At 44.1% G+C, this 23409-nt stretch overlaps 1 long non-coding RNA gene across 1 annotated transcript in view; it reads right to left on the reverse strand.

The window, feature by feature from the left end:
• LOC141095142 (uncharacterized) overlaps positions 1 to 21418 on the reverse strand; it is a 29267-nt gene extending 7849 nt beyond the window's left edge. Inside the window, exons 1-2 of the long non-coding RNA XR_012233320.1 lie at positions 21350 to 21418; positions 11391 to 11510 (exon numbers count right to left, since the gene is read on the reverse strand). This is a non-coding gene — a long non-coding RNA (uncharacterized lncRNA). The remainder of the gene's footprint in view (positions 1 to 11390; positions 11511 to 21349) is intronic.
• Positions 21419 to 23409: the final 1991 nt, after the last annotated feature.

The raw sequence follows: 23409 nt of genomic DNA on the forward strand, positions 1-23409 counted from the left end.
TTTTCCTCTCCTGAGGACTGAAGGTCCACTCTTCGTGAGTCAAGGGCCCCTCATCATCATTATTATTACACAAAAGCGGGACTAACTCCTAGCCACGGTCTACGGACCAAACATTGGGCATGGGCAGGGCCTTTGGGGCAGATCCCAAGTGCGCTCAACCATGTGAAATAGCTTACGCTCAGGAACATTGAGGGATAGCTCTACCCATTTATTTCCTTTAGGAATAGAGCTATGGGATAGCTCTACCCTTTCACTTTCTTCCTGGATAGCGCTATCGGATAGCTGTACCCGAACAGTAGAACAGTATTAACGACAGCTTTTTCATACACAAGGTAGGACTGGCAGGAAAGGTACACTAGCTATTTATGCTTGCTATTAGTCTGCACATACGCCAGTCTGGTGCGTGGTTATAACCCATTGCGTGGTCAGTCTGATACGTGGTTACACCACCCGTCCATGTGCCCTGGGCTTGTCTGACCATGGATGGGATAGTATGTCATCGCGATCGGCCGCGCACTCGCGTGGTGTGCGGCTGATTGCAGCCAGGTGTCAGCTGATTCTCACAGCTGACACCGGCACTAAGTGCCAGGAGCGGTCACAGAGCTCTCCCGGCTAGTGATGAGTGAGTACTAAAATGCTCGGGTGCTCGTTGCTTGGGTCAAGCAAATTGGAATACTCGGGTACTCAGTCAGAACAACGGGCCCAATGTAAGTCTAAGGGTGACCCGAGAATTTTTACTGCGATCCCCCGGGGGTCCTTTTAAGGTCTAAAAACATCTGAAAATGATGGAAACACTGCTCAAATGACACGGGGACATCATGGGGATCGCCCCTGGAAGCATTTCTGACTCCTAGTTCACAGCTTTAAACAATGTTGCCAGAGTTTCATGCCATTTCTACCGGCACACCAAAAAACATACCAAAACGAAACCAAAACGGATTTTGCTGGGAGATATGTTAAGGTACATCCTTTCCAGGTTAATGACTTGTATATAAGGTAAAATAATTAACCCCAGACCAAAATGTTACTCCCACACTTGGGCTATGTTCAGACGCAGGGTTTTTGAAGCGTTTTTCAACTTTAACATTGCTTTCAACCAATACAAATGCATTTACTTGGAAATGTCATTGTAACATTTAACATTTTAGCTGCCAATGTGGTGTGTGACACATAAGCAGACACATCTTGTTTCTCAAAAACCAACTTCTCCACCATGACAGAAGATCAGCTCTCCACACTCCTTTCAAGATCACACCTCACCACTTGCACGCTTGACCCGCTCCCATCCCACCTCATCCCTAACCTCGCCACAGTCTTCATCCTTACTGTAACACACCTCTTCAACCTCTCACTTACAAATGGTGTGTTCCCCTCATCTTTCAAACATGCCTCGATCACACCCATCCTCAAAAAGACCTCCCTTGACCCATCCTCTGTGTCTTGCTATCGCCCAATATCTCTCCTCCCTTATGCCTCAAAACTATTGGAACAGCATGTCCATCTTGAATTGTCCTCCCACCTCTCCTCCTGCTCCCTCTTTGACCATTTACAATCAGGCTTCAGACTTCATCACTCAACTGAAACTGCCCTAACTAAAGTCACCAACAACCTACTAACCACCAAGACCAAGCAACACTACTCTGTCCTCCTCCTGGACCTGTCTTCTGCCTTTGACACTGTGGACCATTCCCTCCTGCTCCAGATTCTCTCATCTCTGGGCATCACAGGCTTGGCCCTGTCCTGGATCTCATCATATCTAACAGACCACACATTCAGTGTCTCCCTCTCCCTCACCACCTCCTCACCTCGCCCCCTGTCTCTCGGTGTTCCTGAAGGCTCAGTTCTAGGACCCCTACTCTTTTCCGTCTATACCTTCGGCCTGTTACAGCTCATAGAATCCAACGGTTTGCAGTATCATCTCTATGCCGATGACACGCAGATCTACCTAGCTGGACCTGACCTCACCTCCTTACTAACCAAAATCCTACAATGTCTGTCCGCTATTTCAGCTTTCTTCTCTGCTCACTTTCTAATACTGAACATGGAAAAAACAGAACTCATAATCTTTTTCCCATCTCACTCTACCCCTCCACCAGACCTATCCATCAATGTCAATGGTTGTTCACTTTCCCTAGTCCCGCATGCTCAGTGCCTTAGGGTGATCCTTGACTCTGCCCTCTCTTTCAAGTCACATATCCAAACCTTAGCCTCCTCCTGCCGTCTCAAACTCAAAAATATTTCCTGGATCTGTGCATTCCTTGACCATGAAACCACAAAAACACTAGTGCATGCCCTTATCATCTCCCGCCTCGACTATGCAACCTCCTCCTCTCTGGCCTCCCCTCCTGCACTCTGGCACCACTTCAATCCATCCTACATTCTGCTGCCCGACTAATCCACCTGTCTCCCCCATTATTTCCCAGCCTCTCCCCTATGCCAAGCCCTTCATTGGCTTCCTATCATCCAGAGGCTCTAGTTTAAAACCCTAACTATGACATACAAAGCCAACCACAACCTGTCTCCTCCACACATCTGTGACATGGTCTCCCAGGACTTACCCACACGCAACCTTCGATCCTCTCAAGATCTCCTTCTCTACTCCCCTCTTATCTCTTCTTCCCACAACCGCATACAATATTTCTCCCGCACTTCCCCCATGCTCTGGAATTATCTACCCGAACACATCAGACTCTCGCCTACCATGGAAACCTTCAAAAAGAACATGAAGACCCTCTTCTTCCAACAAGCCTATAACCTGCAGTGATCCTCAGTCTACTGAACTGCTGCACGACCAGCTCTACCCTCTCCTAATGTATCCTCACCCATCCCCTGTAGACTGTGAGCCCTTGCGGGCAGGGTCCTCTCTCCTTCTGTACTTATGTGTGTCTTGTATTGCTCATGTTTATTGTACTTATCTATATTTGCCCCTTTTCACAGGTAAAGCGCCCTGGAGTAAATGTCACTATAAAAATGTATAATAATAATAATTTATAAAGGAGGGACTCTTAAAGTCACAGAGCCCATTTTTACCGGGGCATCAGGCGGCATTAATCTTCTTAAAGGGCCATTATTAAACAGTGGGTCTCCTAAACTGTTATTGCCTATGCAGTGAGTGCATGGGTTGCCAAGAATTACGATGCACGACAATACCCCTTTCACAAGACGCACAGGAGGGCTTCCAGAAAAAATGTATTGAATGCAGGGTCTGTCTTGTCCCAAAGTTATATGCACCCCAATAAGCTTTTCAAGCCACATACTGGATGGCCACCGGAAAGTCCACTTCACATTATTCATTTCGTACTCCCATACAGTTTTCTTATGCATTGACTGCAAGGCCTGCCCTGCTACCAAGTCATCTGCACCCCAATATGGCTTTGAACCCAGGTACTGGATGGGCACAGGAAAATCCACTTCACATTATTCATTTTGCACTCCCATTCTGTTTTCTTATGCAGGGCTGCCACTAGGAATTTTGGGGCCCCATACTGGCAAAATGTTTGTGGCCCCCTTGAGACTCCGCCAAGGCTCCAACCCCTCGAATTGTCCACAGTCCGACCACTCTCTCTTGGAAAAACTCCACTTCTCACCAATCACACATTAAAACAGTTCCCATCTCCAGATCACACACATAGCCAGCAGCTCTTGTTTTGGGCAAAAGATTTTTTAAATCTGCCACCACGACAAGGTAGACTCTTTTGGCCAGGCCCAACTCTACTCTATCCTATTAAACATTTGTTAAAATATCCAATACAATTTAGGTATATTTTTTATTTATTTTTCAATTTTTTAAATGACCAATAATATCTCATCCAAAGGGACAAATACCACCGCACCATGTCCAGACCACATATTACCATCACATTGTGACCTATAATACCACATACAGGGAACAAATACAGTTACACCATGACCAGACCACATATTACCACCACAGTGACAGAATAATAGCACATACAAGAGACAAATACCACCGCACCATGACCAGACCACATATTACTACCACATGGTGACTGAATACTACAATACTGATCATTAATATAAAAAAAAAATAATACTATCACCATAAGTGGCATTATACACAGGAGATCAGTACATAGTATGCAGTGTCTGTGTACAGGTAATACAGTGATCACCAGTGACATTATACACATGAGCTCTGTATATAGTGCCAGTGTACAGGTAGTACAGTGATCATTGGTGACACTGTACAAAGGCACTCTGAATATAGCGTCAGTGTACAGGTAACACATTGACTCACCAATGACGTCTCTAGGTGAAGTCCTTCAGCTTCGCTTTTCATCTTTCATCCAGCACAGACCGCTATCACATCTTCCACGGCTCGTCTCTGCAGGAAATAACACAGTTATCTAGAGCTCCACTTGCAGAACACATTACTTAATTTTTTCCCAACTTCTACAATACACCAGATGAAGAAAGAAAGACGACATAGTGTCGCTCTGCACAGTAACAGGACCTCCCCCGTTTAAAACCGTATTCTCAAAAAAATAAAATAAATACATCACTGCAGTAATAATATCCCTTAATTAGCCCCTATGGTAATAATATCCCCCATCCTGACCCCCATGTGTCTCATTCCTGGCTCCAGCCATATGTTCTCTCATCCTGCCCTCATGAGTATCCATTCTGCCCCCCATATGAGCTCCCGATCCTGCCCCATCTGTCTACATCATATCCATCCTGCCCCATGATCCTGCACCATGTGTCTCCCATCCTGCCCCCTCCTGTGTCTCACTGTCACATTCTGCCCCCTCCTGTGTCTTACTGTCACATTCTGCCCTGTGCCTCACATTCTGCCCCCTCCTGTGTCTCACTGTCACATTCTGCCCCATGTCCATTCTGCCCCCTCCTGTGTCAAACTGTCACATTCTGCCCCCCTGCTGAGTCTTACTGTCACATTCTGCCACCGTGCCTCACATTCTGCCCCCTCCTGTGTCTCACATTCTGTCCCCTCCTCTGTCTCACTGTCTCATTCTGCCCCATGTCCATTCTGCCCCCTCCTTTGTCTCACTCTCACATTCTGCCCACTCCTGTGTCTTACTGCCACATTCTGCCCATGTCCATTCTGCCCCCTCCTGTGTCTCACTGTCACATTCTGCCCTTTCCTGTGTCTTACTGTCACATTCTGCCCCCGTATCCATTCTGCCCCCTCCTGTGTCTCACTGTCACATTTTGTCCCCTCCTGTGTCTTACTGTCACATTCTGCCCCATGCCTCACATTCTGCCCCCTCCTGTGTCTCACTGTCACATTCTTCCCGTGTTCATTCTGCCCCATCCTGTGTCTTACTGTCACATTATGCCCAGTGTACATTCTGCCCCCTCCTGTGTCTCACTGTCACATTTTTCCCCCTCCTGTGTCATACTGTCACATTCTGCCCCGTGCCTCACATTCTGCCCCCTCCTGTGTCTCACTGTCACATTCTTCCCCCGTGTCCATTCTGCCCCCTCCTGTGTCTTACTGTCACATTCTGCCCCGTGCCTCACATTCTGCCCCACCTGTGTCTCACTGTCACATTCTTCCCCCATGTCCACTCTGCCCCCTCCTGTGTCTCACTGTCACATTTTGTCCCCTCCTGTGTCTTACTGTCACATTCTGCCCCGTGCCTCACATTCTGCCCCCTCCTGTGTCTCACTGTCACATTCTTCCCCTGTGTTCATTCTGCCCCATCCTGTGTCTCACTGTCACATTCTTCCCCTGTGTTCATTCTGCCCCATCCTGTGTCTCACTGTCACATTCTTCCCCATGTCCATTCTGCCCCATCCTGTGTCTTACTGTCACATTCTGCCCAGTGTACATTCTGCCCCCTCCTGTGTCTCACTGTCACATTTTTCCCCCTCCTGTGTCATACTGTCACATTCTGCCCCGTGCCTCACATTCTGCCCCCTCCTGTGTCTCACTGTCACATTCTTCCCCGTGTCCATTCTGCCCCCTCCTGTGTCTTACTGTCACATTCTTCCCCGTGCCTCACATTCTGCCCCACCTGTGTCTCACCGTCACATTCTTCCCCCATGTCCACTCTGCCCCCTCCTGTGTCTCACTGTCACATTCTGCCCCCGTGTATCACATTCTGCCCCGTGTCCATTCTGCCCATGTCCATTCTGCCCCCGTGTCTAGCATTCTGGCCCCCGTGTCTCGCATTCTGGCCCCCGTGTATCGCATTCAGCCCCATGTCCATTCTGCCCCATGTCCATTCTGCCCCAGTGTCTCGCATTCTGGCCCAGTGTCTCACAGTCTGCCCCATGTCCATTCTGCCCCATGTCTCGCATTCAGTCCCCGTGTCTCGCATTCTGCCCCGTGTCTCGCATTCTGCCCTCGTGTCTCGCATTCTGCCCCCTGTCTCACAGTATGCCCCCATGTCTCTCATTCTGCCCCCGTGTCTCACAGTCTGCCCCGTGTCTCTCATTCTGCCCACGTATCTCGCAGTCTGCCCCCCGTGTCTCACATTCTGCCCTGTGTCTCGCATTCTGCCCCATGTCTCGCATTCTGCCCCATGTCTCGCATTCTGCCCCGTGTCTCACATTCTCCCCCATGTCCATTCTGCTCCCTTGTCTTGCATTCTGCCCCCATGTCTTGCATTATGCCCCCATGTATTGCATTATGCCCCCATGTCTCGCATTCTGCCCCGTGTCTCACATTCTCCCCCCCATGTCCATTCTGCTCCCTTGTCTTGCATTCTGCCCCCATGTCTTGCATTATGCCCCCATGTATTGCATTATGCCCCCATGTCTCGCATTCTGCCCCCGTGTCTCACAGTCTGCCCCGGGCCCCCCAGATTGCCGCTTTCAAAAAAAATAAAAAGACAAGTTTTTCTTACCTGGCTGCGCTCCTGTGGTGAAGCTCCCTCCACGCAGCGGAAGCACACACTCGCCGGCGACTGACAATGACGTCAGACACCGGCGACATGCGCGCTGTGGCTGAATTCAGCTGCCAGCCTCCGATTGGCTGGCGGCTGTTAACTATTGACGTGCGGGCGCGGGCCCGCACGTCAATAGCGTTGAACTGCCGCAAAGCCGTTAAGGGCCCGGTTTAGCCTGCTGGTAGGGCCCGGTGAGCAAATGAGACGGGGCCCAATGCGGGCCCCCTCTTCCCACCGGGCCGCATACGCCAGTCAGGGCAGTAATGCCCTGATGGTGGCCCTGCATTTAGCTAGTGAAAAAATATTATTTAGAATACTATGCTCATGCATGGAGCACAATAGAAGCAGTGCACAACACACTTGTAGGACATGTGCCCTGCTGGCTTTGTCTGTGAACCTCAGCAATGGCCCAAAACAAAAATTCTGGAAGATAAATTTAACAATGCAACGAAAGAAGAGAGGATGGCTAAAAATGCATAGGCTCGGGTGCAATGCAGAGAGCGCGGACAACAGCCGTTTCGCACTCCTGCGCTTCAATGGGTCCTAATGACAAGTGGCAGAAGATGCCTTTAACCACACACATGTGGAGCACAGCCTCCTGACAACTGACATTAACAACACTTCCACTTACTAGAGTGAATGCATAGAACATTAAAATCAATGAACACATATGCACAAACAGTTAAAAACAAAAGCAAAACTTATTAATCTTAAAAAACACAAATTACAGTAAATTCAGAGAAAAACGGACATTTCAATCCTTTAATTCAAGCCCAACGTACCTATTGCATTGGACCGCAATATCCATCTAGCTTCTCTTTGCAACAGGAGCCTACGATGATTACCTCCCTGACTGGGGGGATTAACCCTCTCTAAACCCGCAAACCGCAGCGATTCTGCCTTACTGCCATGAAATTCTCTAATATGGTTGATCAAACAGGGGACTCCTTTAGCAGATGAAATAGAATGAAAATGCTCCCTAAACCTGATGTATAGAGGACGGATTGTTTTACCTATATAGAAAAAACCACATGGACAGTTAGGCTATGTGCACATGTTGCGAATTGTATGCGTTTTTCCCACATTTTTTCGCCGCGAAAATGCTTACACAACGCAACCCATTGAATTCAATGGCATTCCGCAATGCTGTGCTAATGCTGCGTATTTTTCTGTGGCGGAATCGCATCGCAGAAAAATACGCAGCATGCTCATTCTTTGTGCAGAATCGCGGCGATTCCGCACTCATAAGAATACATTGATCCGCTCACTTTACGCATGTGGCTATTCCCACCATGCGCAAAGTAAGCTGATCATGTGCGGATGGTACTCAGGGCCTGGAGGAGAGGTGACCCTCCTCCAGGCCCTGGGTACCATATCCCTGTTAAAAAAAGAATTAAAATAAAAAATCGTGATATTCTCACCTTCCGGCAGCCCCCGAAGTCCTTCTCGCCTTTCACCAAGCTGCCAACATCTTCCGGTCCCAGCAATGCCTTGCGACAATGACCTGTGATGACGTAGCGGCCTCGCGTGATGCTACGTTATCTGGGGTCATTGTCGGAGGGCATCGCTGGGAACGGGAGTTGCCGGGAGCATCGCGAGGATCGGGAAGGCTGCGAGGGCCGCCGGAAGGTGAGTATATAACAATTTTTTATTTTTTTTATTATTTTTAACATTATATCTTTTTACTATTGATGCCGCATAGACAACATCAACAGTAAAAAGTTGGTCACACTTGTCAAGTACTATGCTTGACAAGTGTGACCAACCTGTCAATCACATTTCCAAGCGATGCCACACAAGCATTCCACAATCGAAAAACGCTTGCAAAACGCTTATTTTTCATGGGAAAAATGCATGCGAATTCGCATGCGTTTTACCCGCGGCGGGAGTTGCGGAAATATTGCAGAATTTTCCGCAGCATTTATGAAGGTGTGCACATAGCCTTAAGAATATATACTATAGATAAAGTAGATTAGATCTGTGATAAGAAAAAACTGGTACCTGCTAGAAAGAAATAAAGAGCTGGCAGAAGTAGTCAAGAGGGGCCCCCTTTTTGCTTGCGGTCGTAGTGCTAACTTAAGAGATCTGTTAGTCCGTAATAGAGTTAGGAGTGATAGGAGTGACAATAATAATTGGCTACATTCAGGCATTCCTAAGGGTGTCTTCAAATGTAATAATTGTCCTTTTTGTCCATTCAAACTTACTGGTAATTTAACGAGAGTTGGTCCCATACAGCATGAAATTCGTCAGTTTATTTCTTGCAAAACCTCATTTGTAGCATATACTCTTTACTGTCCGTGTGGTTTTTTCCATATAGGTAAAACAATCCGTCCTCTATACATCAGGTTTAGGGAGCATTTTCATTCTATTTCATCTGGCAAAGGAGTCCCCCATTTGATCAATGATATCAGAGAATTTCATGGCGGTAAGGCAGAATCGCTGCGGTTTGCGGGTTTAGATAGGGTTAATCCCCCCCAGTCAGGGAGGTAATCATCCTGTTGCAAAGAGAAGCTAGATGGATATTGCGGTCCAATGCAATAGGTACATTGGGCTTGAATGAAAAGATTCAAATGTCCGTTTTCTCTGAATTTACTGTAATTTGTGTTTTTTAAGATTTATAAGTTTTGCTTTTGTTTTTGACTGTTTGTGCATATGTGTTCATTGATTTTAATGTTCTATGCATTCACTCTAGTAAGTGGGAGTGTTGTTAATGTCAGCTGTCAGGAGGCGGTGTTCCACGTTTGTGTGGTTAAAGGCATCTTTCTCCTGCCACTTGTCATTAGGACCCGTTGTCCGCACTCTCTGCATTGCTCCCGAGCTTATCCATTTTTAGCCATGAAATAAAGACTTCCACTTTTGGTAACGGTGAGTGCCATCCTCTCTTCTTTCATTGCATTATTGGATTTTGTTTATTTCTTCAGGATTGAGCACCCGTTCCTTTGGGTATGTGGCGTTTATATAGTGTGTGAGGGGTCTCTTTAGAGTTGTCTAAGAGACCACGGTGGTGCAGCAGTGCCGAATCTGTTCCCCTTTTTTGGACTTTATTCAGATAAATTTAATATTAATAGCCACACTGGACACTAGCTGCACTATCTGACTGACATGCAACCACCTATCTAACTAGCTAAAATGTGGGGTACAGCAGACTTTTTCACATTTAGCTACTGAAAAAATATTTAGAATGCTATACTCGTGCATGGAGCACTATAGAAGCAGTGCACAACACACTTGTAGGACATGTGCCCTGTTGTCTTTGTCTGTAGACCTCAGTAATGGCCCCCCAAAAAAATATTTGGGAAGGTAAATTTTACAGCCACGCTGGACACTAGCTAGCTACACTATCTGACTGATATACAACCGCCTAACTAACCAGCTAAAATCTTGCTTCTAACAGTGTCAGCGTCAGGAGCAGCCTCTCTGCACTGTTAGTGTCAAAATGGCACTAAAACAAGATGTCCGCTATTTATGTGGAGAGGGACATGTGACTTCAGCAGCCAATGATACAAGCTGTAGAGTCAGGACATTGTTGGTGTTTCCTGCGCCCTGATTGGCTAGCAGCAATGTGCGCACATAAAGTTAGAAAAAAAATGACTGCAGTGCTGTGCTTACAAGTACGCCACGTCTCTGAGCTCTGAAAACCCCCTCCCCTCATCAAACGCTCATGATACATCACCATTACTGTTGCTAAAGTATTGAAATTATTTTGTGGCAATGCAAATATGTTCCCGCACTTTTACTGAATGTTACCGATTTTATAAAATTTTGCTTTGTTTCCGATCACGAATCCAAATGTGCTATATGCCGTATTTATGTTTGGCGACCATTTTCCGAACAAATTCGCTCATCACTATTCATGAATTCCACCAGCAGGATTAGTCCAATCCTGGTGGGATCATCGTTCCTGAACCGGGGCATAGCTATAAGGATTGCAGAGATGGTAGTTGCCCAAAGCCAAGTAAGAGGACACACTATGATCAGTGGCACCTATAGGTGGGAGTGCATTTGCCAATGCAATCATTTTGGTATGTCATTTTTATTAAACAGTACTCCACTGACCTTGGTTACATCTTGCGTGAAGTTAAAGAGGTTCAAGCTACAGAACTGATTCCCATGGGTTTAGTCATATGTAACAACCTATGGAATTCAGTTCTCAGAGCTGGAAACTCGTCTCATATCACGTGAATCCCGTTGTTGCCATTTGTGTAGCAATATGTAACTGGTCTTGTCTAGAGCTGTTGCATATCAGGAAACCTCAAGTTAAATGTGACATTGTACAACATTTTGCTATACAGTAAAAAAAATACAGCATAAAAACGCGGCTTCGTCAGGACCAATCTGTATATCCATGTGAGCAAGTCTTAAGAGACAAACACATCAGTTTTCTTATTGCAAAAATACTTTCTCAAGGTTTGGCACAATGAGTTTGCCCTAGAAGAAGCTGACAAGCGAAACCCAACCTCTGGTAGAAGACTTGCTTGTCAAGTGTTGTAAATATTTATTACATGCATGTTTTACCTACAAAACTTGTCAGTATAAGAAAACTCCGCCTCCTGTGGAGCTAGGTTCAAGAACATCTTTAGGGAACAATCTCTTTGCTTGCTGTTGAGGCATGACTATTTAAGCACTCATCACCACCTGTAAGTAAGCAGAAACAGTGAGGTACAAATTAATAGCTTGAAATCTTCATTTATATTGTAAAAGTTAGAGATGAGCAAATATATTCGAGTGGTATTGAATTCTCAAATTTTACAAAAATCCACACTTGGCAAAATGGTGAATGGCAAATGGCAACTGGCCACCATTTTTCTGAACTGTAAGGCTGGAGTCACACTAGTGAATAAATCGGACGAATGCAATGCGATAAAAAATCCCATCATTCGATTTTTTATCGGATCTTTTCCTCGGACCGAGATAATCGCAGCATGCTGCAATCGTCACCGATTTTCGGATCGGACTCGCCAATGCAAGTCTATGAGTGCGAGAAAAAATCGGAATACAAACGGACCAGATGTGTGACTTGCGATAAAATCGCACCCGGTGTCCATTTCAAAAAGCCGGCAATTCATTTAGCAATACAGTAAAATCACACTGACAGGTTAAATAAAGAAACGAAAGAATAGATATAGACACATATACCGGGTGAGTCATAAAGGACGGACGTTTTTAAACTAATCATAAAATCGTTAAATATTTATTAAATATAAATGTATTCACAGATTTGGTTACGTATACTAATAGCATTTGACAAATTCAAGTGTGGAAAACAACATCTGCCATGTGGTGGCCATTATCAGTGATGCATTTCCAAAGGCGTTCTTGGAAGTTGGCATCAACACGTTCCAACACAACTCTGTCGATTTGGGCAACTTCCACTCGAATAGCTTCCTTCAGTTCTTGTAATGATCGAGGCTTAAGCTTGTATACACGTGATTTGAGGTGACCCCATAAGTAATAATCGCACATGGACAGGTCTGGGGACCTAGGAGGCCAATTAATATCGCCAAACCTGGAAATGATGCGACCAGGGAAGAGAGGGCGAAGAACGTTCATCGTTGCTCCGGCTGTGTGGGCCGTTGCCCCATCTTGTTGAAACCACACACTAGAGATGGGGATATGTTGCCGTCGTAACTCAGGAACAAAGAAGTTATTTATCATGGCGATATAACGTTGTGAGTTCACGGTAACAGTATTGCCATTATCGCCTTCGAAAAAGTACGGACCGATCACGCCATATTTGCCCATAGCGCACCACACCGTTACCTTAGGGCTGTGCAGCGGTCGTTCATGTAATTCTTTCGGATTTTCATAGGCCCAATAACGGCAGTTCTGCTGATTAACCATGCCATTGACATGGAAATGAGCTTCATCACTCATGAATAAAATAAGGTTGTCGTTTTGCTCAATAATTGCTTCCATCTCATGTGCGAACTTCAGTCGCGCTGCGTAATCCCCGCGCTCCAACTGTTGCACAATGGCCAATTTATAGGGGTGGAAATGCAGGTCTAAATGCAAAATACGCCTTACTGTACGATTACTGAGGGCAAGTTCTAAAGAATGTTTCCGAGCAGATCGACTCGGACTACGCAGCATGGCTTGCCTGACGCGTTCCACATTTTCAGGGGTACGTGCCGTTCGTGGAGCCCCCGGTGGTCGTTTGTTCATTAGTGTACCTCGTGTACGGAGTGCTTCAACCCAACGTAGGATAGTGTTACGAGCGGGAACAGCTTGATTTCTGTGAATATTGAAATGACGCCGAAACTCACGCTGAACGGCTGTGATACACTCATTATTCTTGACAAAACTGTCGTACGCAAAAACGCGATGTTCTATCGTCCACGGCACCATAGCTTAAACTGAAACTAAAATAAAAACAATGCTTTCACCTCACAAACATAACCCCGCCTCCCGCACATCTCTACCTCCACCTGGTGGTGAGTTATAGCCACTTCAAATACATCCGTCCTTTATATTTAACGATTTTATGATTAGTTTAAAAACGTCCGTCCTTTATGACTCACCCGGTATATATATTTATAATTCATACAGTTCTTCATTGCTGAATAGCCACTGAAACATTAGCCGGCTTTTGTAAAATCATTCCCCAACCCGACATGAAATGACACATGGTTTACATACAGTTAACCATTTCATTTCATGTTTTTTTTATATGTCTATCACTAGTAATTAGATGAGGGTTTGTGTGGAAAATTTTGGAGTTGTAGGTGTTAATTTAAGTGGTTAATTCGTTGTAAAAAAATCACAGGGACTCCCACTGACGTCACTGAGGCTGCAGGGAGTCCCCACAATTTTTTACAACGAATTAAACCCTTAAATTAACACCTACAACTCCAAAATTTTCCACACAAACCCTCACCTAATTACTAGTGATAGACATATAAAAAAAAAACATGAAATGAAATGGTTAACTGTATGTAAACCATGTGTCATTTCATGTCGGATTGGGGAATGATTTTACAAAGGCCGGCAAATGTTTCAGCGGCTATTCAGCAATGAAGCAATGAAGAACTGTATGAATAATAAAAAAATATATATATGTGTCTCTATGGCCTGTTTCACACTTCAGTTTTTTTGTGTCAGTTAAAATCTGCCAAAATGGCGGAAAGCGGATCCGTTTCTAACTGATGTGAACGGATGCCACTGGACCGTTTTTTTGACGGATCCGATGAATGAAGAATTTTAAAGGAACCGCAGCCGAGAGAGAGAGAATTTCTTCCGTTCGCCAGAAAGGATTTCAGGGTTTAATTTCCAGCTGACTTCCTTCCTCCGGGCATGCACTCTGTAAAATGCGGATCCTGCAGCAAAAAAAAACGTTGCATGGTCCATCCAGGCATCTCGGCGGACACAAAAAATTTGGCGGATCCGCAAAAAAACGGATCCAACGGATGGCCATCCGTCAAGATCCGCCGGTAATGCAACTCAATGGGGAAAAAAACGGATCCGCCAAAAAAATGGCGGATCCGTTTTTTTTTTAAAAAACGGCGGATTTTGACTGATGGTCAAAAACGGAAGTGTGAAACAGGCCTATGACATGTATGTGTGTATATATATATATATATATATATGTATTCTATGTGTCTATATCTATTCTTTGGTTTGTGTTTGAAAACCTGTCATTGGGCTCCATTATATGTCCATTTTGCAAGCCTGCGAGAAAATCTCGGCAGACGGATGTTAAACGGATGCTTAGATTAAAATCGCATCATCACAGGAAATTCGGATGACAGACGGATCCCTAGTCAAGAAACCTTTGTGCGATTTCGGTCCGTCAAAATCGGACCGATTTTTTTATCGTTGTGTGTGACTCCAGCCTAAGGGTGTGTGTGCACGCTGTGGATTCTGCTGCGGATCCGCAGTTTTGGTCCTGCGGATCCAGAGCAGTTTCTGCTGCGGTGTACAGTACCATTATTCCCTATGGGAAATGGAAACCGCAGTGCAGACGGTGCGGATTTTTCCGTGCGGATTTGCTGCGGTTTCTAATCCGCAGAAAGAATTGACATGTAAATTCTTTCTGCGGATTCCGCTGCGGTTTATCATCTCCTCCATTATAGAGGTGATAAACCGCAGGGCAAAACCGAAGGCTAATCCGCAGATAAACCGCAGGTCTTTTTAAATCAGACTACGGCTATCCAATATTTTATCGGATAGCACTCGGACCAACGTCATACTATGGGGCAGTGATGATGACTGATTTTTTTTCACTTACAGAAATTGTCTGCGAAAGAAATCGCAGAATGCTGAGATTTCACTCTGAAATCGAATGTAACTCACCCATTCAAGTCTATGAATGCGATAGAAAATCTCAGACTGCTCTCTGGTGACATCTGAGTGCGATTTCCGTGGACTCACACCATGAAGAAGGTGGAGAAATCTTGTTACGATCTTGTGTGTCACGATCTTACAATGTAAATCTATTGAGTATCAGAATGAGTCTCCATAGGCTTAGAGTGTAAAAGCCACTTCTGGATCTCACATAAACCCCAGTGAGAGTATTGTAATGGCACTGGAAACTGAGGAAGATGATGATTGCTAACACACTAAATTACATGCACATACTGTATACACTGGTCTAGATAATAAAACATTTTGTGTGAGTGCTTCTTTACATGGACAAAGCCGAACATATTACCTTTTATATTTATGTGTATTTTATCTATTCAATTGAATAAAGATTTATTAACTGTACATGTGGCGCCCCTGAGGCTCAGTCACCACAGAGGTACTGCACCTCCTCCTGAGGTGTGGTGCCCCACCATCCAGGTAAGTTGGAGGCTCCTGACCACACTCCAACACTCGCACCCCCCACAACAGAGTAGCTCAGCAAAGCCACATTGCGGCTCCTTGCTTAGAGAGTAGCAGAGCACCTTTGGTGGTTCCCTGCTTGGAACACTAAACGTGCTGGGAGGCGGGTGGAGTTGAGAATACATAAAAGAGCGGGAATGTTTAGGATTACAGGTCAGTCTGGGAGAGAAACCAATCAGAGAGGAGTGAGGAAAGAAGATCCCTGAGAGAGGGATGGAGGAAGGAGGTGCTGCAGCAGACCTCACTGACCTGGGTCTGCTGGCACGGGAAAGGAAAGAAGGAGAAAGACTTTGAACTGAAACCTGATCTTCCATAAGAGAGAGAGATTAGTACGGAACGAAGGAGTAAAAGGGAACAGAGGACGTGGGTTAGGAGAGAACCCTGCCTAGAAGTTCTAAGCGCAAGGCCGGGGCCCTGTCCCCGAGGTTGTATGGATGCTAATGGTCCTGCAGCAGACACCGGTGGAGTAGTGGGCTGTAAATGCACTACTCCCATCTAAGTCTTGGGGCACAACAGCAACTTGGATAGTGAGCCGGGACTCAGGAGTAGAGAGTCCCCGAAGCAGGCTACAGGTGTCTGCCGTACAAGTAGAGTTCTTGGGAACATCTGTCAGGAGGAACTCCAGTGTAACTCAGTACTAGGAGATCTTCACACTTAAAGGCGCTATAAGAGGAGACGTTCAAAAAGGCACATGTTGGCGGAGCATTGGAAGGGAGCATTCCATCTTGCCTGGAGGTTGACTGAGTCCCTGACCCGGAGGACACGGCACGGAGGCAGGCACCTGTGGGTACTACAGACTGTGAGTAAAGCTTTGGAACTACAAGCCCTGGTGTCTTCCATTCATTCTTGCGCCAACGCACCCAGCACCGCTACATCTGGGTACCAGCTTCTACACCGCTTGTGCCTCTCCTCTTCCCCTATATCTACACTCCACCTGTGGGGAGCTTCACCATCTTGACTGCAACCCATCACCAGCCCCAGAGGATCTGCAAGCAGCGTCGGCCTAACATCTCACTTGCCGAACACCACAGGTGGCGTCACAAACTATTCCGATCGCTACATTCTACCATTCAATTTCCCCCATTAATTGGGCGCCCGGGGCCACGGACCGGGTCACCGCTGCTGTGACACATCCTGCCGACACCGGCCCAGTACCAAGTACCCCACAGCCCTGGGAGGGAGACCCATACACATATATATATATACACATTATACATGTTCTGTATGCTATTTATTTATTTTACTCGCTTACACAGCACCATGATATTTACAGACATTATTAGCACTGTCCCCATTGAGGCTCACAATCTACATTCACTATCAGTATGTCTTTGGAGTGTGGGCCCACTGTTAGGGCTCATGTAGACTTTGGCTCTCGGTCTGAATTCGGATCACAATGCATGCACCAGCCTCAGCTTTTCTGATCTGAGCATAACACCTTCATATATTCCTATGAGCACTGAGACGACTGTCAGTCAGCGCCGGCGCATGGTTACAGCTACCACTCACTACTGAGCGGTGACTGAAGCTGCGCCGGTTGCACCTCTATGATTGAAAGCCCAAGGCTGCCGGGAGGAGTAAAGGTAATTTCTTCCCGGTAGCTGTACCTTCAGTGCAGTGACTGCACGGCTTCAGAATGCTATTAACCTGTAGATTAACCCAATATCTGCAGAATTATTAAGCTTTTTCACATGTCATGTTCCCTTTAACCTTATATAGCTATTTGTAGCTGTTTCTCACTGCTCACTAGCTCATAGCTAATAGCCATTATTTTCATTTTAAACTCATTAGTCTTTAAGTACTATTAAAGGGTTATCCCCACCCGAAAAAAAAAATATATATATATATACAGGGGTTGGACAAAATAATGGAAACACCTAACGTTTTCGCATCATAATCTACTAACATGTTATAAACATATATGAAACAGGGGTGGAAAAAACCACTAGTATGCGACTACAGATCCAATATAAAAATATAAATATCTTTATTAAGACAGGTATATAGAACAAGACAAAGACAGTGTTTAATAGTACATATAGAACAACCCATGCAACATGGGAAGCGTAGCAGACCCCCCCTAAGAAACTCCCAATGGTATAATCAAGATCAGACCAAATTTGTATATAGAAAATATATCTGTGGACACCTAAATTACTTCATACAAATCTTGTTTGCTATGTCTATCTATAATAAGACCAGCCCTAATGGCATGTCACAACATCAACATAACCCTATAGGTAGATGTAGATACATATATACTTAGGGTGCTACATTAAATCATTATATGGCTCCATCGTATATATCAAGCAATTGCCAGTCAAAAACAGGTCTAATGGTGTAAAATATAGGTGCCTACATCACCCTACCAAACCAAGATAACTGCAGTATAAATCTGGCCTTATGCCAGTCCTGATCCTGCTCTATCATATAACCGCTATTTCCATATACATGATCCTATCTGACCCAGGAAGCAGTATAATGCCAAAAATCCATGGCGGTGAAATCTTACCAAAATAGGTCAGTAGGTAGAGGAGTCCCAGGGGGTCCGCACGTCTGCCCCGACGCGCGTTTTGGATGCTCGTCCTTTTTTTTTTTTCTTTTCATGTTATAAACATGCAAACCGTGACATATGGTAATGTTTTGTAGTTGATTATTTGTGTTATGTGATATGTGTATGTAAATTAACTGTTTGTTTTGCAGAATTGTAAGAACATTGATGAAAACCTGATACCAATGGCAGACCTCTCGTATTTTCAAAGAGGCCAAATTGTTGGTGCTCGTATGGCAGGCGCTGGTGTAACAGAAAGTGGCCGAATGCTTGGCGTGTCAAGAGGTACTGCCTCCAAAGTAATGACTGCGTTTGAAAGAGAAGGAAAAACGTCCTCAGCAAAGCACAGGTCCGGCCGAAAGTCGAAGCTGACTGAGAGAGACCATCGGACTCTAAAGCGAATTGTGAGAGAGGATCGCAAGACCACGGCTCCAAAAATCACTGCTGAGCTCAATGAACACCTACAGAACACAGTTTCCACAAAAAATGTTCATTGGGAGCTGCACAAATCTGGATTCCACGGAACAGCTGCAATTAGAAAACCGCTGCTCTCAATGACAAATGTTTCCAAGTGTTTAGAGTGGTGTAGAAACCTCCAGAATTGGTCTCTCGAGCAGTGGAAACATGTGATATTCTCAGACGAATTATTGTTTACCCTATTTCCGACCTCTGGCCGAGTGTACGTTTGGAGACAGCCGAAAGAAGCATTCTATCCAGACTGCCTTCTCCCAACCGTAAACATGGTGGAGGTTCTGTGATGATCTGGGGTGCTATTTCGTGGAGATCCGCCGGGCCAATGATATCCCTTCATGGAAGAATTAACAGCCAAAATTATTTAGGCATTTTGGGCGACCAAGTGCATCCTATGGTTTAAGCACTGTTCCCGGAGGGGAACGCCATCTTTCAGGATGATAATGCACCAATTCATACAGCTAGAATCGTTAAAGCATGGCACGAGGAACATTCTAATGAAGTTGAGCATCTCATCTGGCCCCCACAATCCCCAGACCTCAACATTATTGAGCATTTATTGTCAATTTTAGAGATTCAAGTTAGACGTCGATTTCCGCCACCATCGTCGCTCAAAGAACTGGAGGGTGTTTTACCTAAAGAATGGGCTACAATTCCTTTGGAAACAATTCACACCTTGTATGAATCCATACCTCGGAGAATCGAGGCTGCAATCGCTGCAAAAGGTGGACCTACACCATATTAAACTAACTTTTGTTGATGTTTCCAGGTGTTTCCATTATTTTGTCCATCCCCTGTATATATTTCTTGTCCATTGGATGGGGGATAACTTGCAACTTGCAGATTGTTGGGGGTCCAACTATTGGGACCATCAGCAATCCTGAGATCGAAGCCTCCAGAACGTGGTTCTGCAGCTCTGTACCCAGTATTCCACTGCCTCGACCGCCTTTGTTTTTTGGGAATTAACCCTTTAGTATGTTAATTTCATTTATTTTAAAATTGGATGAAAACAGTGTGACACAAGCCAATCCAGTATTTTCATTGATTACAACAGCTATAAAAAAGAGAGTTTGTAAACAGTGATGAGTGAACTTGCTCGGATATCCAAATATGCTTGAGTGCTAACCAAGTGACTTTGACATGCTCAACTAATATGTTCGAGTCCCCGTGGCTGCATGTCTCACGGCTGTTTGACAGCCGCAACACATTCATGGATTGCCCAACCAACAGGCAAACCCTACATGTGTTGCGGCTGTTGAACAGCCGCGAGACATGCAGCCAAGGGGACTCGAACATACTTTTCGAGCACATGGAAGTCACTCGGTTAGCACCAAAGCATGCTTGGATAACACCTCATCTCAGCATGTTCGCTCATCACTACTTCTAAGCTAACATCACAAATTATCCTCTAGAGATAAATTATTCCATACAAACTTACATGCAGTCCAAGAGTAGAAGATAAGAAAAGTTGGACCTTTATCATCATTCATTACCTAATGAATTGATTGAAAACATGTAATAGTCCTCCGACCTTGACACTTTCACGACACCGCGATACATGTACCGCAGAAGTGCCCAATGCTCATATGGAGCGGGCTCAGGAGTAGGTCCCGCTAAATACAGCACCGGAGAGTAACTGCTGGGAATGGAACTAGCTACAATAAAAAAATAATAATAACATATTTTTATATCACCTCCATTTTCCTGAAATGGAATCGGAGAGATGTAAAAAATAAAAATCCTATTCAGTATTGCTGCTTATATAATTGCCTGGATGAGTAAAATATCAAAATTTTCAATGCATAAATAAAAAAAATCTAAATGACGGAATTGCTTTTTTTTTCTTAAAAAAATAACTTTACTCCATTGAGGAAGACCTGTGAATAGTGTTATTAGATGCATAAATCCACGAATCATTTAAAATGTAATACGCTTTGGGAACTAATGAAAGTGGGGCGCAGAATATGACAAATTTGGCGCAATTTACTTGATGTATTAAATTATTTTCTCTATCTTACAATGCCTCACGCCTGACATAAATATACATCAATATTTTGCATGAAAAATTTGTCATAATTTACAATATATCTTAGCTATGCCCTTTTTCAAAGCAGTTGGCAAAGGAAGAAGAAACAGGTGTCTGCAAGCATATAGAACAAGTATGGTATCTACATAATGATAATTTTAGTAAAGAGTAAATTAAAAAAAATTCCTATAGGCTTTTCAGGACTGTAAATACGTAACCAAAAGTATTTAAACTCTTAGTGTCCCATATTTCTGAGCAGTTCATTTTTTAGCTCAATTTTTTATCTTTTTTTTGTACAGTACTCCTGATAATATTTCATTATTATACAACATAGTAGCAAAAAAACGGCGGCAGAAATGGTTCTTGTTAGCATACTTTCATACGCTTCGGAAAGGGTAGTGATGAAACTTTTAAGTTTATACTTTTTTTCTGCAGTTAGATTAGTGGACTAAGGTCTCGGGGATAAAGTGCTAAAGTGCTAAAGTACATCATAAATATAAATATATATATATATATATTCCAAATATATTGAAATATATATGAAAATGTATATATTCCAATTATATGGGAATTTCAAAACCAAAATAACAATAGTGGGCTACTTACCCCCATTGTGTATTGTGCCAGTTGCCATTGTTGCAAATGTTTCAGAAAGGAGAGGATCACTGCAGCCAAGCCTGTAGTATTATAAGGTTCTGTTACAGATATTTAAACATTATAGGAGGAACATAACACTTCTCATTTGCATAAGTATTTATTCCACTCAGCGATCAGTGTGTTTAGTGCTGTGGAAAGTCCCTCACGCTGAATACTCCCTTCTGTACAGGAATTTACAATGTCAGGGCCATGCATAAATGTAGCTTATTCAGATCTTCTCTGTCATCACCCTTCTGCACCCTTTTATAGATTTCTGATATAAATAATCTATTTAGGACATACAATGGCATACAGTAGATACTGGTGAATTACTATAGGTCTAAGCAATTTGATCACTCTGCCTGTTTACATTGGTAATATGTTTAGGGCTTTGTTCACACTGTAGTTTTTAAAAAGAGGAGACATTAAAAAAAATGTTTCCTTTATATGAAGCCATATAAAAAGTCTGTGTGGTGTAAATCCTTAATACATTGCCCATGATAATTGTGGGTCTATACTACACCTTCATGTGCCACCAATTTTATATGAAGGAGGATTATAGAGGGGAGTGCAATGTCTATGGAATTCCAATGGCCCGAATAACAAACAATGGCGACTCTGCTTGCCGCTGTTCAGGATCAGTGAATGTTGCAGTACCATTTGTCTACTACCGACAAAAATTATGCAAAAAGACTATATTGTGTGAGCAAGCACATTTGTATTAGTGTAATCTGTGCTTAGAGTAGAAAATTCCATCAGTGGAAAATGTCTGAAACAATTCTTGCACGACCACAAACTCCAAATTATCACCGGTCAGAAAAATATTTTGGGTGAATAGAACCTATAAACGTTACATTTACTCTTCCAACATTGCTGAAATGTTTTGTACATGTGGCCGGTACATGACCACCGCAGGGTGCACGGGCTTCATGGCGCCCATCTCCGAGCAGGAATGTCAGGACATTGGCATGTGACCACTGCAGTCACATGTAGGCAAGTTATGAACAAAGTCTTTGTCAATGAAGGCTGGAGACTCCGTGCTAGATCATAGGAGAAAAGACTAGGTGAGCCCTACTGTGTCTTTTTGGTTTTCTATTGTTGGATTATAATCTCTTATTATGAAATCTGGAGGTGGATCCCATTTATATCCCTTCTTGTGTTTGGCTCTCAATAATACAGAAAAGGAGGTAGAAATACAGGAAGGGATGAAAGTCGTAGACCCAAAATATGTCCATGGTGACCAAGTTGAGCTTCTGGTTTGTCTTCTTATCGTAAGTCATGTGGCAAGGACAATGTGGTTATACAGCAAAAGTCGATAACTTTTAGGATTGTTACTAGGTAACACTAGAGTTCCTGTCCCCTATTCTTCTGAAGAGGCTATTTGCAGAGTTAAATTCCCAAAGGAGCATTACATGGCCTAAAAGTCTCTCTACATTCATCACAAGGAGTAATGTTCCCCTTAGACAAATGTCTGTGACACAGTCCAAGGAGTCATTCACATAAGCCTTAAGTTTCTTGCACATCAGTAAAAATGGCAGCAGTAGATTGGTTCACCATAACTTGTGTTTATCTGGTTGGAAGACAAATATCTAAAATTGTAAGAAAATTCAATGCAGCTATGGAAAGTGTCATTCTCAAACTCAATTATCAAGAATTTGGGACTGTGATGAAAGTGAAGCAATAAGAAAAAGCGCCATGAGGTTAAGTCCTTAAAACTGAAATCTTTCATGTTGAATGAGGGGTTTGACTTCACTGGTGTAATGCTAGTTGATGAGGCAGCAGTTTGCAAGAAGAAGAATGTCAAGGCAGCACTGAAGAAGCACAGAGGAAATCTACATATTGGGACATTGGGCAATAATGACCTTTTCTGTGGGTGTACAATATAGTACAGTGCTAAAATGCTACAAAGATTCGTATCATCTTTATTGAACAACCACGGATAGCAGATATATTAGTCTACAAATGTGCCAAGTAGGGTCAGACAGAGATATCACCCCACAAACACATCTGTCAGACCACAACCAACTGCT

Source organism: Dendrobates tinctorius, unplaced genomic scaffold (assembly GCF_039654945.1).
Source record: "Dendrobates tinctorius isolate UK_male_01 unplaced genomic scaffold, ASM3965494v1 ptg000067l, whole genome shotgun sequence".
NCBI classification, from domain to species: Eukaryota; Metazoa; Chordata; class Amphibia; order Anura; family Dendrobatidae; genus Dendrobates; species Dendrobates tinctorius.